The sequence below is a fragment of the Choloepus didactylus genome, chromosome 13 (genome assembly GCF_015220235.1).
Source record: "Choloepus didactylus isolate mChoDid1 chromosome 13, mChoDid1.pri, whole genome shotgun sequence".
NCBI lineage: Eukaryota > Metazoa > Chordata > Mammalia > Pilosa > Megalonychidae > Choloepus > Choloepus didactylus.
Window position 1 is genome coordinate 10694147 of NC_051319.1, and position 12207 is coordinate 10706353.

General features: G+C 45.9%; 1 protein-coding gene across 2 annotated transcripts in view; it reads right to left on the reverse strand.

Annotated features, from left to right (window-relative positions):
• Positions 1 to 5758, reverse strand: part of GCNT4 (glucosaminyl (N-acetyl) transferase 4) — a 30320-nt gene extending 24562 nt beyond the window's left edge. The window contains exon 1 of one of the 2 annotated variants that reach the window (XM_037802103.1): positions 5597 to 5758. The gene's annotated coding sequence lies outside the window, so the exon portion shown is untranslated. Of the gene's footprint in view, positions 1 to 5389 lie in introns of both variants that reach the window. The other variant, XM_037802104.1, reaches the window with a different exon arrangement.
• Positions 5759 to 12207: the final 6449 nt, after the last annotated feature.

Consider the following 12207-nt stretch of genomic DNA (forward strand, 5'->3'; position numbering starts at 1 on the left):
TAAATGTGTCATCAGTGGACTGATGACAACTATTTTTCTGATGTGAGCCCTGCAAGGATTGCAAAAGATGTCAAGTTTTTGAGCATCATTAACTGTGAAGAAGAACTCTGACAAAGATGCTCACATGGTTATTTCCCTAGGCTAGGACATCAGCTGTCAAATTGGCAGAGGACACACGAAAGTGACATCAGATTTATGAGAAAGATGACAGAAACTGGACCCAGCCAGATTTGGATCTAGTTAGATGAAATTTAACAGAGATAAATACAAAGACTAACACTTAGGTCCAAAAATTTCAACTTACTCAGACTGGATTAACAGGAGCAATTACAAAGGATGGTTCAATGTTTTGGCTGACCGCATGTTTGGTGTGAGTCACAATGAGATGAGACTGCCAAAAGGAAAAAAAAAAGGCAGTGAAACAAAACCAATGTGGTCTTGGATAGCATGAGAACCTGAGTTGCTGAGCTGCTGGAGCTGAAAGGGATCTTCGAAAGCATTTTTCCATCAGTTTAGACCTCAAGATGGAGGGAGATACAACCACGTTCTTCTCTGCTCTACCCTGCCCTGCCCAGGGGCACACCTGAGGAGTAAGTGTGTTCTGGGTAACACCCATCATCAGGCTATTGACAGAAATCAATCCAAAGTTGTTTAAGCAGCACAGTTGTTTAAGTTAGAGACCACAAGAGGGAAGTGGGAAAGTAGAGTCTGAAGCAGTAAAAGTTTAAGAGGAATGAAACCTGCTCCAAATATCTAAAGGGCTTATTAAAACAGACTGTTGGGTCCTAACTCCCAGAGGGTCTGATTCAGCAGATCTGGGTGGTCTCAGAATTTGCATGTCTAACAAGTTCTCAGGTGATGCTGATGCAGCATCTCAAAGAACCACACTTTGAAAACCACTGCTCTAAGTAACAAAATTAGTTTGTGTGTGTGTGTTTTAATACTCCGTATTTCCAAGGTTTCACTAACTCACAATGGCCTATATTCCAGTAAATCCAAGTTATGGAGAATTTATTGAATTTAAAACCCCATACATTTGTATTTAAGATTATGCTCTTTTTGAATTACGTATTAGCAGCAGCTTAACATTTTGACCCTTAGCATTTCTTATTAATTCAGCTTCATAAACAGACTTCTGTTTCTGCTCTGCTTCATTTTCTGGCATTTTATATAATAGGCAATTTCCCTCTGATCTTCTTCCACTATTTCTGTGTTTTTCTATTTTGTCCAGCAGGTCAAGCATTAACATATTAAGATGTGACCTGCTTTTGTCAAATGATACCTGGCTTCCCACGTCTTCTAAAATAGTAAATATTAATCCACTCTTTCCCTAAAAGCCCACACTGAGTTCACTGTTTCCAGAGGCCTATTAGGACTGCAACAGCTGCATTCAATTCCTCATTAATTTTATCTTATATTCTTTAAGCTTTGGCCTTTAGATCCCACTAGGGAAATTACAGCAATACAGAACTACATATGAAATGACACGCAAAGCAATGCAAATTAATACAAAACATACATCTCTAAACTGCTTGGGAAAAGTCTGTAAGCCTCAACATTAATGTTATCTTCTTTGTTTCTTTACCCACTAGATCTCGAACAGATCTTTTTATTACAGTTAATTACATGCAATAACCAGCACCTGACACTTGATGATGCCAAGTGGAAGCCCCACCTCTACCCCATAAATCAGGCAAATGGGATCCTGGCCTTAACTTTGCCACTGTTTAGCTGTATAACCTTCAACGCGTTCTCAAAACTCTCTGGGTCTTGGGTTCTATGTCTGGAAATGATGGAAATGACATCCTGGACAGGACACTGTCATAATAAAACCATCAGCACTAATAACGCTCACTGAGCATTCATTATGTGCCACGCTAATCATGGTTCACATGTCTGCTCCTTTAAATCCTCACATTAGTCCACGAGGAGGGTACTACTGCCATTTCAGAGACCAGGAAGGTGAGGTCCTAAGCTATGTAGTGGCAGAGCCCAAGCCAGGACCTCGGTGGTCTCACCCGAGGGCCTTGCTTTTAGCCCCACTGCAGCTTAGTTGCTCAATTTCCACCTATATTTCTCCTAAACATTAAACTTACCTGACCTGTGAAGTAAAAATTTAAATTTCAAAGTCATACATGCTTCAAAATATTGTTTCTGAAAGATGTTTATGGTTTATGTTAAATGAGTTTGATATCAAAAATGCCATCACAATCAGATTACTTTTTACCTAATACTCCAAGCTTGGGAAGGACTCCAAATATCCTGTATGTTCAACCTCTTCTATTTCCAACATTCTGTTCACGTATAATTAGGTTTAAGGCTTCCTCCCATCTTAAAAAAGACTTCCCTTTGTTCCACCTCTCACCCCTCACTGGGGGAGCAGCTTTCTGGGAGTTAAATATGGCGGCCACTGCCAGTCCTCACTTCCCTGACCTCTAAGTGGCACTCATCAGTGTAGACAGTTGAGCAGTGGCTTGCTCACACGCAGCTCTGCTTGGCTCCTTCCTCCACCCCATGCAGACAGGGGCTCTGTTCCAGGTCTTCTTAGTTCACACTTGCATACTAACCCTGCCAACCCATCACCCCAACCTGGTAATCCTACCCACCCCAGGCTTCACATATCACCCCAATGGATGGCGAGCTGGGGCTTCTCTATCCAGCCATTTATTAAGCATTTCCACTTAGGAGCTTTGCAAGCAAGCTGCTCAGACTCACAAAACCAAACGTGTGATCTTTCCTCCTGGAATCTGTTCCTCCTTCAGTCTTCCCTGTTTCCAATAACTGACACCCAAAATCTGGCAGTTACCCTGAACTCTCACACCCCACACAAAACTAGTCACCAAGTCACTTAAGAGTCTGCCTTGGACCCACGCCCTTGTCATCCCCACTGCCACCACTTCAGTCTAGACCACCAACCAGGTGGCTCATAACTCCCAAACCAGTACTGTCTACTTTAGATGTGCCTCAATTCCATTCTCCACACAGCAACCAGAATTGAATTTTTACATCTAAATCCCATCAGGACACTTTCAGATGTAAAACTATCACTGCCACCAGTGCCCTTGTGATCAATTCTACAAAATTGCCCCCAAGGCCTTGCATTACCTGGCCTGGGTACCTGTTGAACCTCCCCTGGTGCCATTCTCCCCTGAGGTCATACTGGACCTCCCTTTTCCTTGAATTCTCCCTGTTCTACCCCCTCCTTTGGTCTAAGGGCACACCATTCCCTGGGGGTGGGAATACTCCCCCTTCTCTCCTCCCCCTCCCTCCACTTACTATATGCAGCTCCTTCAGGTCCAAGTTAAATTTCCCCAAGAAGGCCTTCCTGGCCCCACTACTGCCTTCATCTCAGACTTGGTGGGCCTCCACATATCACCCATGCTCCCACAGCACCCACCACTAGCCTGCCATATTGTAAGTCCTCTATAAATTTAGATTGGTGAATTGACTTTTCAATCTTGCATCACAGTTTTAGTGTCTTACTGCTTTCCTCTGTCTTGTAGCTTAAGAACGAAACCCTCTGAAGCCAATACAGTTTTACTTCTAGTACGTGGTACTATGATAAGCCCTAGGTCACAGTATCACATTCTCAACACCAGTGACTCTTCTCCAAAAGAGAGGTCAGGGAGAGAGCATGTTCCAGAACCCTCTTTGCCTGCCCCTGCCATCCACCTTGAGAACAGAGTTCCTTCAAAGCCAGATGTGTGTCACCTGCCTGTCCTGAAGGTTCTAAGAATGGTGTCAACAAGTGCTATGTCTGATTTATTGCCCAATTATGCCATTCACCCTAACCGTCTTTGTGCAGAAGGTGTAGCATTTAGCAGATTACTGTAAACTTTGCCCGGGAAAAGAATGAACTGACTACAAATAATAAATAAGGGACCACTCACCCCCCCCCCCCCACTACCCCCATGGAAACTTTCCCCTCATCTTCCCCTTGGGACATTCAGTGTCAAGTTACCTGTTTGTTTTTGTTGTTGTTTGTTTGTTTGCTATTATTTCCTAAAGGTACAAGTGATAATTCAACAGCATCTTAACTGGTCATTTCTCACAGAGAATTGGATCCCTAGAGTGCAACTGAGGAACTATCCTCTGCAATAATTCACTTACTTTTAAAAGATTTTACTTCCTCAAGAAACTATCAATGACGGCTGTTGAAAGGGACTGTTAGGCTCCAGAATACCTTAGGCTGATGGATAGTTTAATAACAAGAGCATGTTTTATGCATATAAGATAAAAAGGGTGAGACTTCTATGTCTACCAAACTACATGGAGCACTTAAACCAACTTATATTATCCCCAACTCTCTTTATCTTCTGGTTTGCTGCTCTTCTATTTTAAAAATGAGAAGAGGAAAACTCTCCTGGGCTAATATAATACCATCACACCGCTTCCGAGCCTCCTGCTCAGCAAGGGGACCATAAATACGTTCTCCTGGCTACACGGACTCAAAATACCTCCCCCATCCCGGAAAGCTTAGTTCTTAAATCTGCAAAACAATATCCATACACCCTCACCGTAGACATTCTGGACCTCTAGGCACGGATCTCGAGATACAGCCTAGCCCGAAGCTCCTTCCCCTTAGCCCTCCGGGGTTGGCGTCGCTCTGCCCGCTCTGCGGTACAAAAACTTGACCTTAAAAAGCGCAGAAGCTTGTTCCTGCGGAGGGCGCGACCCTGGAGGCCCGTCCCGCAGTTTCCCACCCGCAAAAGACCATTAAGAGAAATTTCCCCATCGTCCAGAGCAGCCCATTCACGCGTTCCCCGTCCCCCTCCGGAAGCCCACTCGCCTCGTCCCGCGCAGTGGCGGCCGCCCAGGCCAGGAGTCTCGGGCAGCGCCGCTGGGTGCCTCGTGTCCAAGGCTGCGGAGAAGCTGGCGAGCTGGGCGGAAAGGCGGGGGTGGCTCGGCCAGTCCCTTGTGGATCCTGCCACTCGGCGCCCCTCACCTGCGGGCGGGTCTGGGTGGATCCTGAACCCCAGGGGCCGAGGCAGAAGCCCTCCACCCCCTGCCCTGGGAAAGGGCGCGTTCGGAAGCCGCGCTCTCAGCACTTGAGGCTGGTCCCGGGGAAACCCGGTGTAGACGCGCATTCCCGGTCCTCCGCCCGCTCCCGCCCGGCTCTGCCCGGAGAGCCCAGATGACTGGCTCTGCAGCCCGCGCCGGGCATCTCTCCAGGACACCTTCGCACCGACACTGGCGGGGCCGCCCCCCAGGCTTCCGCCTCTTTCCTAACGGCGGCCTGAGGGAACTTTCCACCCTCTGGCCGCTGGCGGCGGCTGCCGCGCGTCATCTAGAAGTTGCGGCGTCCGCTGGAAGCACGGCCGGGGTCGCCCACTCGGCCGCCCACCTCCGTCCCTTCCTCCCCGTGTCCTCGCTAGCCCCTCCGAGTCACCTGCAGGCCAGGGGGGCGAGGAGCTGGGCCGGGGCTCAGAAGGCATCGGGAGGTGGCCCCTCCGGGGTGACACCGCCGCCCCCAACCCCGAGACGAACGTGGGGCCGAAGTTTTCACCCGCGGAAAAGTGAAATGTCCGGAGGAAGAGAGGGTCGGGGCGGCGACCCCGGGCGTTCCTCGCTTGCCTGCATTGCCAAGTCAACTTACGACAGGGAGTGGAGGAGCCCCGAACGCGGGGGTCTCCGCGACTGCAGAGGTAGCCCCAGCGGGGCCGCGAGCTCGGCTCCCAGCTCCCGGCCCTTCTGCGGCGGTCGCGCCTGCTGGCTTTCTCCCGCCCTCCTCCTCCTCCTCCTCGGCGGCGCGCCCTGTCGGGAGCTGCTCTCCCTCCGCCAGGGGTGGGAGAGTGCCGAGCGCCCCCGTGACGTTGTGGAAAAAGGAGGGGCGCCGCCACTGTGCCTCCTCGAAGGCCGCAGAGGGCGCTCCCCACCCCTGCACTCTCGGGTTCCCGCTCCGCGCTTCGAAGTTCCGAGACAGCGCGCTCGGGGCCGGGGTCGCCCCACTCGGCGGAGCCCCCGGCTCTCCGCCGCAGCCCTGAGCGTCATCTAGGTTCTCTTCTCTCTCTGCATTAAACGGACAAGAAATCCGAGGTCAGGAGCGCTAAGTGACGTGCCCACAGTCACGCAGTGGGCGGTGACAAAGCAAACTCACACGGGCGACTCCTCGCTTCCCCCCGAACCCCGAGTTCCGAGAGGCTTCAGTCTACTGGAATCGCCTTGCGGAGATGGAAGCCGCGTTCGCCCTCATCGCGAGGACGACGACAATGTCCCATGCAGCCTGGAGAAATGCTATTCTCATTTAGGAGCAGCGTGGGAGGGTGTAGCTTTTTGCCCAATAAATCGGGTACAAAGTTGTTTTTCAATCAGTGCCTGCATTGCAAATAGACAATCTAAGGCTTCCTCTGCCTTCAAGCCAGGGTGAGGGTGGCGGGTGTCCGCGCCATATCCGGTCCCAGTCCCGCTCACTGAATAATTGAATGAAAGCACCCACCTACTTAACCATTTGGGCAGTATCTACGCCTTTACTACCGGAAAGTGGCGAGTTCTTGGGAATATGCTGTGTGATACGCTCCATGTCCTCCTAGGGCCAGAGGCTCCCAGGGCCTGCCTTATAGTGCAGAGGTGGCAGGGACAGCAGGCAAGTCAATCCCAGTTGGTTCTTTCCGTCATTTGGTAATAACTGAGGGCCTGCTGAATGCCTGGAGGGTAGGTGAGCAGCAGGATACCCGGGACGTAGTTGTAAGGCAATGAGCATGATGTGCAATAGTGCACTACTTTTTCTTTCACCTCTGTGCAGAGCATCCCAAATAGGGATCCCCCTCATGGGACCCCTTATTCTTTACTCCCAGTACCTAGGAGTCTGCCCAGAGTAGTAGAGAGACCCAACCTCCTCTGCTTTTTAAAAAAACTCCTGGCGCCCAGGGAGCAAGAGTTTAATATCCATTTTACAGACATCCTTCAAACAAATGGCCAGCTTTGCACCCATCTCCTCCTCACTGGGAGATCTTCCTGCTGGAAGTCATTAAAGGTCACATAATTCACCCTTGGTGGTCTCCCTCATCTACAGATGATAATAAAAACAACTCAGGCTTCTGCCATCCATCCAGGGCACTGTTCTAAGCAATTTATGCAGATTAACTCTTTCAACCCTCATAACACTATGAGGGATATGCTATTTTTATTATGATTTTACAGATAAGTAGAGAGAGGTAAGTACAGTGATATACTTTGCCAGTAAGTGGCAGAGCCAGAATTTGGATCCTCTTAACCATTGAGGAAACTGAGGCCTCCAGGACTGGAATTCATACATTTCACAATTGTCATCTCTCTATTGATATTCTTTGTGTTCATCTGCCATTTCCCTGATTTCCTTTAGCTCTTTGAGCTTATTTAGTACAGTTTTTTTTAAGTCTTTGGCACTCCCATGTCCGGTCCTTCTCTTTCTAATGCTTTAATCTTCTCCTTTGCCTGAGCTCTCATTTCCTGTTTCTTTGTATGTTTTGCTACCTTTTGTTGAAAGCTGGATGTTTTGATATTTTAATGTATTATCACTGGAATTCAGATTCTGAGGTATCTATTACTTAAGCTTGTATCCAGCTCATGTTTTTATGACAGAGCTTTCCTTGAATGCCAGGAGCAAGCATTGTGCCAGTGTTTGCTTTTAGAGTTTATCCATATAATGAGTTTAGAAAATAACTGCAGGCTAAAGTTTAGGGAACTCCCTGATACTTTCTGTGCATGCTTGTCTTGGGCATGCAGGTGTGGCCCTAGGAATTGCCCTGTTTACAAGGGATAGGAATGTCCCCTCTGCCCTAGGAAACAGTTTCTGCCTGAGCACTGCACTGTATGTCCTACAGCACAAATTGATTACTCTCCCACAGTGTTATGTAGGAGAGTTTGGTGAGATGCCATCTACATGCAGGGTACATTCTGGGAGATCAAGTGTCTCAGCCATGAGAAGACAGATTGGGCCAGACATACATGCTCCCAATATATGCACGAGGGTTACTCAGCTCCCTCCAGAACCTGGATCAGGGATCTGCAATGGGAGTGGGGGCAGCTCCCTGCAGAGCCAATGAGGGGTGGGGGAGGGGCCAGCCAGGGTGTCAGGAGATCCCATCACTTTTTAAGTTGCCTTTTTGTTGATTTGACACTTGCCCCATTACTGCAGTCCTTTAACGGTTTTCTGTAGCTTTTTGAAAGATGTTTCTGCCAGTTCTTGCTGGTTGTTCACAGCTTCTGTTGGGGGATGGAGCCCTAAAACATCTCATTCTGTCAATACCCAGGACTGGAATTCAAATGGTTCACCAGCCATCATGAAAACTTCCTTGCATCAAAGGAGCTTCCAGTCATCTCAAGCAAGGAGTGCTGTGAAATACACACACACACACACACACACACAATTCCTCCTAACTAGATCAGTATTATTATTTTGAATATCATATTATAAAGCATTCCATTCCCTCATTTGCTTCCCCTTCTCCCAGATCAACCTTTTCATCATAAAGCAAACTGTTTCTGTGATGGGACCTTAAAAATTTCTGTAACATGAAGTTTAGAAACTTCATTTTGGATTGTTCTATACTCAGACCATATCCAGTTCTTTGGCCTCACCATTGCTTCTTCTCCAGTTACTCTCTTCCCTTCCTTAAACTTCTTTCTGACCAGTACCCAAGTTTCAGAAGGTGGGTAGCCCAAGGTTGGATGGTGCCCCCAGAAGGGCCCCTGCCTCACTCTATGGCATGCTCATTGTGCTCAGCATCCTCCAAAGTTACTGCTGATGAGAATGTATTGCTTGAATTGAGGATGCAAAGACTCTGTCCTCAAAAAAAGGCACTGTCATTACAGACAGGCCCTACACCAGGAACATAAATAACCAGTAAGACAGGAGATGCTAAGAGCCAAATGACTACAGCCAAATGATAATCCATGGGCCAAAGGGCAGCTGTTCTTGAGTTCAGCCAAGGGGACACAGTTACTGAGGATACTTCTGAAGAACTTGATTCCAAGGGAATGGCAATTTGAGCTCATCTTTGAAGGGAAAATAGGAAAAGCAAAGATAAGTAAGGTGGGCTGATCAAAAGCACAGCCCCAAGGGGGAGGGTGTACCTGGCAGAATCTTACTTTTGAAGTTTTTTTGCAGAAATGAGAGGTAGAAGGAAGGCCTACAATATTGAATATAAGAACATGGTGAATTACTTTTACTCTAATAATAGTATGTTATAATTCTGCAGCATTAGCAAGGTTTCAAGTACTCTCTCCTTTTAGTAATTTCATTTGACAATCCTGTGGGTTATCAGAGAAAGGAATATCCATATTTCATAACCAAGAATCCTGAGGCTCAAAGGAATCAAGAAACTTGCCCAGATCAAACAGCGAATCTTTTTTAAGAGTTGGTGTTAAACACTTTGCTCTGTAAATTCCTGTTTGGGAACTTCCCCACCAAATGATGTTGCTTCCAGTGTCAGTCAGATTGCATTGTCCTTGGCCCAGGGTTAAGTATTTGAGAATATAGTAATCCTGCTAGAAATGGAAGGCCTCCCTGAAAGCTATGTGAATCTTAAATTGGAATAGTGATAAACACTCCCCAGACATCTGATTGGTTTCACTAAATCTTCTGAGGAGTTTCATGTGTATTCAAGAGTCTCTCTTTGGCTTTCAGGGACTTCATAGGATCCAGTGACCTTCTGCATAATGCAGCTGATTATCTTAAGGAATCAGGGTTGAATGAAACTTAGAAGGCATGCAGAGGCATTTTTAGGAAGTCGAAGGGAAGCTGAGTACAAAAGACAAGAAGTCACATCAGGGGGTAGTAAGCCAGCAGGAACTGATAACAGAAGCTCAGTGTCTGATCTTATGAGTGGGAAGTCACACACAGATAACCACATGTTGGCATGTTTTGAAGGCTTTAAAAGAATCTATAACTAGTAGCTTGAAGCAAGCAGGAAGTTGAGTCTTAGGCTGATTCTCTGTGAATTAATGCATTTCCCTGCATTTTCCTCTATTTGGCAAGCAGATAACTTGCAGGATTCTCTGCTGACTGAGTCTTTAAAGGTACATGTAAGGTTGAAATGCTTTTAATTCTGGGGTGAGTCACTGAATTCTTGCTTATGCACAGTGCTACACTGGTTGCTGTAGGAGAATATAAAAGTCCCTGACTTTGAAGAAAATCCCACCTAATTTAGAAGACATAGTTCATAGAAACTATATAAAAATTATGTAAGCATGGTTATAATGGAATTTGTAAGTAAGTTTCTCATTACTCAGTTCTCTGTTTAGGTGATAAAGAGGCCCTCCCTCTTCAATGGCCTGCCCCACTTCTGTATCACCTTCTGGCCTGCTGTATGGTCTTTATGACACATGACTATCTGAAATTAAATTGTTTGTTTACTCTGCTCCTGGACTATAATATCGACTAGGCCAGGAACTTTGTCTTGTTCTCTGTTGTATTCCTAGCACCTAAAACAATGTTAGGCACATATTAGATACTCATTAAGTATTTGTTGAATAAAGGAATAAAGCATGTATTACTTGACTGAAACTGGGCTGAGATAACTTGGATTAATGTAGTGTTTCCCAAATTTCCTTGATAAGACTTTTCTAGGAACCTGTTTTAAGAAAATTTCCTGGAGATTCTGATTCAGTAAACTTGTATTGGGGGCCAGGAATTTGTATTTTTAAGAAGCATCCCAGGTGATTCTTTTATATTTTTAAATTCAATTTTATTGAGATATATTCACATACCATGCAGTCACACCAAACGTACATTCAGTTGTTCACAGTACCATTATATAGTTGTGCATTCATCACCAAAATTAATTTTTGAACAGTTTCATTACCACACACACAAAATAATAAGAATAAAAATTAAAGTGAAAAAGAACAATTAAAGTAAAAAATAACACTGGGTGCCTTTTTTTTTTTTTTGCCCCCATTTTTCTACTCATCCATCCATACACTGGACAAAGGAGAGTGTGGTCCATATGGCTTTCCCAATCACATTGTCACCCTTCATAGGCTACATTTTTATACAATCATCTTCAAGATTCAAGGGTTCTAGGTTGTAGTTTGATAGTTTCAGGTATTTACTCTAGCTATTCTAGTTCATTAGAACCTAAAAAGGGTAGTCTATATTGTGCATAAGAGTGCCCACCAGAGTGACCTCTCGGCTCCTTTTGGAATCTCTGCCACTGAAGCTTATTTCATTTCCTTTCATATCCCCCTTTTGGTCAAGAAGATGTTCTCCATTCCATGATGCTGGGTCTAGATTCCTCCTCGGGAGTCATATTCCACATTGCCAGGGAGATTTACTCCCCTGGGTGTCAGATCCCATGTATGGGGGAGCCAAGTGGTTCTTTTGATAGGGCAATTTGGGAAACAGGATTAATTCAGTGATTAAGGGTGGGTGGGAAAGAAAAACAAAGTGATAAGAGCAGGTTCCAGAGGTCAGTGGCTATTCATTGGAATCATCTTGGGGAGAGTAAGGGAAAAAATATACCCAGACTTCACTCCAGACCAATGAAATCAGAATCTTGAGTGGAGGTAGGGAGCATCAGGTGATTCTAATGTGCTGAAAGCCCTCTAAGATCTGCAGAAATCTTTTTTACATATTCTCAGCATATTGCTAAATGGTGCCCCATGGGGATCCTAGATCTATTCTAGAAGGGACATGTTGCAGTGATGTATGCAATAACCCAATTTGGGGAAAACTATAGTACCATCATGCTATTGTTAAAAGAAAAAAAAAATTTTAAAGTATTATTTAAAGCAACAGCTGAATGTCATCTCTTGTGTTTCATGGCTGGATCAGAAGACAGCTACAAGAACATTTGGATAGTGAGAAAGCTAAGGACTCCTGGATGGGCAGGGGTGAGTCAGAAAGAGCCAAAATGTTATATTTGTAATAAAGTGGGGGAAAACATAGGGGAATTCTGAGTTTCTTCAGCAAAGAAAATTGGCAGGTGGTCCAGGAACAAGAGAAAAGGGGAAGATGTGAAGAATCTATAGTAGACTCTCAATCTATTATTTTAATCACCTGGGGAGTTTAAAAAAATACTGATGCCCAGTCACTCAAAGATTCTGCTGTAATGGGTATGGGCATGTAGTGTGTGTGTGTGTGTGTGTGCGGTTGCGTGCGTGCGATGCAGCAGGGTTGAGAATCAGTGATTGAGAGAGAAAGAGGGGGAGACTGGGCAACATAATCCTCATAATAATAACAGTTGTTATTGAGCAATCACCACATGCCAGCCACTGGGATACCTA